Here is a 4,922-nt window from a genome sequence, read left to right as displayed (position 1 = left end):
TTAAAATCCCAGTACTTTGTAATGTACCTCTTTTTGTATAAACCCGGTACTTTGTATTTGTACCCTGTTAATAAAAAAATTTAAACTGAGTTCGAAATGTAAATGAAACATAAACTATACCTATTATAGTTTATCAAAATGTTTGTATCGTATATGTAACCTAATTATACCTATTATAGTTTAGCTTAATTGTTTGTGGTGTATAACAGACCCAACCATACATATTATAATTTATTATAATTATTTGTATTGGTAGTACTTCTTTGTATATGATTCATACCTTAAACTAAGGTAAATAATAAGTGCAATCAGCAACATGTATTCAAATAATACTACACACCTTGCTAAGCAAGTTACAAGGTGTAAGTAGGATTGTTAACTATTTTATACTTTTTAACGTTTTCTGTTCCTGGTATTGGAAAATTTATAGAAAAATCCCTAGAGGTCGAAATTTAGATACGTAAACTCTGATGATTTAGAAAACGTGTCTAGATTGTTCATAATTTTTCTTATAATTTTTAGATATCTCTAACATGTGTGAAAATGTCCATATCCACAGACTAGTCCGAATTCGTAGCTACAGTGATAGACAGTTTTGTAAAAATCACCATAAATTGTAGAAAAATCGTATAGATGTTCAAGTAGTCATTTTAAAGTTATAAACCTGAACTATTTGCATATAATACAGTTTTGAAAACTAAAAAGTTTAAGACACTCAAAATAGTCTGTGAATGTAACTAAACTTTCCTGTTGAAAGCTGATATTTGAGTTTAGTTAAGTTTTTGGTGGTTTAACTTGTATTCTCCCCTTAAAACTTGAAGGAAACATGAAAATGTGGGGGTATGAACTCACCTTGACTGATATCAGTAGATGGATGATGAAGAAAAAAGGTTTCCAAGTCAAGAACACTTGGAAGATGCTTGAAGATTTGAAGGTCTAATAGCAAATACGGTGATATTTGCTTAGAGAGATCCATAATTCGAGTGAAAATGGAAAGGATGTTTAAATGTAGGATGGAAATACTTACCAAAAGTGAGTGAGTAGCTCAATCACAGCTTTGGAGTCTCTAGTTTTAGAGAGAGAGAAAGAGAGAGAGAGAGAGAGAGAGAGAGAGAGAGAGAGAAAGTGAGAGAGGTGTGTTTGTTCTTCTTAAGAAAGAGTGAATAAAGTGGGAGGAGAGATAAGAACTTCCAACCTTTGATTATGATTATGAGCTAGAGAAATAGGATGAAAGGACAAATAGTTGACTAGGTAGTGATGAATAGTGACTGAGTATGGTCACGGAGTGGGTGTGGAGGATTGCTTGTGTCATAACTTAAAGGTAAAGTCAACACTCCACCTTAATATCTTACCCACTAGATTTTATTCTTAAACAAGATTTCCCTTAATATGTGTTTAAATTATGAATATATAGGGTCTTATATGTCAAAATATGAGTTTGGGTGAAAATCCCACGTCAAAATCATGAAAAACGAGCTTAAAACGCGAAAGGGGTCGAAAACCGGTAAAAGGTTCAAAGTCAGCAACAATTCTGAATGGAGGACCGAAGTTCGGTCCTTGGGAGCTTAGAACTGAAGGTGGGTTCTGGCCGAGAAATCTCGCAGGTGAGAAGGGAAAGGAGGCGAGGCGAGAGCAGGAAGAGAATCGAAGGCGAAGGGAGGTTCAATCTTAATGGTTCGGTTTCTCCGGGTTTCAGTCCTTCAACAGTTCATCCAACAGAGGTTTCGGTCCAAGAGGCTTCTTAGGGTTTCACTTCTATAGAGTTGTTTCACTAATAATATTCCCGTTTCACGCAGTTTTTGGGTCCATTAAGGGTTGGGATGCCCCCAAATGATTATAAAAAGTTGAAGGAGGTTATGAGAGAGATTTGAGAGAGAGAGAGAGAGAGAGATTGATAAAGAGAGATTGAGAGAGGTTTTGTTTGTGACCTTTTTGGATGTTTGGCTTCGTAACGCAAAGTTCGTACACCCGTTAAGCCCCGTTAGGATTGTTATATGCCCCCGAGGGGGTATGGAATAATGTTTTATCGAGTAGTTTCATCATTTACCCGATTAGGGTTTAGAATTTTTGAACATACAAACTTTCCAAGTGATAAATTCTTATTAAAATAGCGAGTTGTACAATAGTAACATAATGTAAACCCTAATATACAAGGGTTAGTTGAGTTGACCAGTTTGAATTGTTGACTTTATTTGACTTCGTTTTGACCAAGAATTGACGGTTGTCACAGTGGTTGCATCAGATCTCATCAAATCTAACTAGATATGTGTTTCCTTCGGTTTTGGAAGTCACCAGAGGTAAGGCGGAGAGGATGACATCTATAAAATGTTGTTGGAGAAAAAGGAGGAGATGGTTTGATGGTGGTATAACGTCGACGCTCCAGTAGCAGATCTAATGTTCTGTAGGTTGCTGGTGGAAAGTCGTCAAAGGATGGTGGTGGAGTAGATCTGGACCAGATCTAAACAGGTCTAAACCACATCTATCAGAAGAGAAGTTGATGGTAGGGATTGTTACCAATGGTGGTAGAAGGTGGCTGATGGCGGTCATTCGTCGAAGGTAGGAAGAGACGGTGGTTCTCTGGTGGTAGAAGGCGACGGGTGTATGGGGGTGGTGGTTGGTGGCAATTTGTGTAAATGGTTGTGTGTTCTTTAATTTTGGTGGTAGAGGTTGAGAGAGTTTCACATGTTCCAAATGTATCAGATTCTTTTTGTTATTAGACAATATAACTAAAATGAAAATAATAGATTTATGTCATAGAAAATGTTTCTTAAAAGACCTATATGCCCTTATTGTTTTTTATTGTTTTTTTTAGACATTTATAAAAACTTTAAAAAGTCAAAATAATAAAAACAAAAAACAAAAATAAGTTAAAAATGAATGGTTCTTAGGGTTCTTATTTTTTTTGGGTTCTCATTTGAGCTTATATATATATATATATATATATATATATATATATATATATATATATATATATATATATATATATATATATATATATATATATATATATATATATATATAGAGGTAAGTTCAATTTAGAAAATAAAAACGGTTGAGAATGGGGGAATCATTCTCAGCCAATCATTTAATTAGAATCTTAGCATAAAATACACGGTGACAAACTTGTAAATATGATATATTAACCTTCAATCACAGATATCATTTCTTCTGGATCTTTTATGTGTTCTTCATCAACACCATTTGTTATTCATTCATCTCGATTGTTCCTCTGTGTTCTTCATCAACATCTTATGTTCTTCATCAACATCATACGTTCTACTACTTGTTCGCTATCAAAGTTCTTCATAAAAAAAGACATCGACACTTCTTAAAAACATCAATTCTTCATCAAAAATCTTCGTTTATTCATCAAAATGTTGTGATTCGTCATTAAATACATTTATTCGTACTATTAAGTGTAAATCATTATTCAATCTTGTCCAGTTTCGTTGACATCAAGAAAAATCATTAAAAATAATCCATATTTATCGATGTTACATCATTTAGCGATCACCAATCATTGAAACTTCATCAAATGAACCTTCACCAATATCAAACAACAGATAGTAATCGAAAGTTCATCAACATAACCATATATTTGAAGAATTTTTTTAAAATCGTTTTTCAGGTTTGAAAAATTTGTTTTTCATACATCTTTTTTTTCACAATTTTTGATATAAACCTATTAATTGTTAATCGATTTTGATAGGATTTGATTTGTTTTGTAATTATTGGCTTCAGTTGTGAATTTTTTACCATAGTTATATAAGTTAATTTATTTGCATGCCAACTGTTCGATGAAATGCATAAACTAAATATATCACGTAATATTCACAAGTGAATATGCCTTTACATAAGAATCAATGTATATCTTTTTAAAACACAGAGCAATTATGTAATTCATATGTGAATAACATATAAAAAAATATATTCACATGAAAATACATGTAATATTCACAAATGAATACATGTAATATTCATAAATAAATACAGGTAATACGTCATTTTGAGGTCCTAAGCAGGTTTGTAATTCATATGTGAATAACATATAAGAATTATATCCACATGTGAATATAAATAATATTTACAAATGAATATATATGTAATAATCAAATGTGAATATATATGTATTATTCACAAATGAATAAAATTGTCAATAAAACCGAGAACTAAAAAATATATAAAATTAAAGATAAAAAAAAGTATTTCCTAAGAGAATATATATATATATATATATATATATATATATATATATATATATATATATATATATATATATATATATATATATATATATATTGACATACAACTAATCTTTTTAGGTTAATAAAATTATATATATATATATATATATATATATATATATATATATATAAGTATATTTTTTTTATTAATGTTATCTTCATTTGTGAATAAATGATATCTTTTTTTTTTTTTGCAAAATTATAAAAATAGAAAAACGTAATTTTAAAGCCCTAAACATTAATAAAAAAAGGAGAAAACCTAAACCGCTTGGAATTAACTTCATACCGGATATCAAGCGTTACAATCCCCCTCCCCCCCATTTAAATTAGATTTTGTCCTCGAAATCATTCCTTACCAATCTAGGGATGCCAGACAACCTGAACAACACAACCACAATTCCGATCAACTAATGGCTTTCCTAAGGTTACCAAACCCTACGAAAGTAGAACTCCCAAACCCAAAGAAGATGAATCCAACATCCCATGCAGAAAATCAACCCTACCCTCCTGAAGCCTGACATTCGAAACCTAGAATCTCAAATGGTCCGACTCCCTGACAGACCTCCCACACTGAACCACTACCATGCCAACCTCATAGAGTTTCATACCAAACAAAATGCTTCCAACCCCCGATCACCTTGTTGCGTCAAAGGGAACAAACTCACTGACCATATATAG

Source organism: Lactuca saligna, chromosome 2, assembly GCF_052625555.1.
Source record: "Lactuca saligna cultivar CGN05327 chromosome 2, ASM5262555v1, whole genome shotgun sequence".
Lineage (NCBI taxonomy): Eukaryota > Viridiplantae > Streptophyta > Magnoliopsida > Asterales > Asteraceae > Lactuca > Lactuca saligna.
This window is presented reverse-complemented; position numbering follows the sequence as displayed.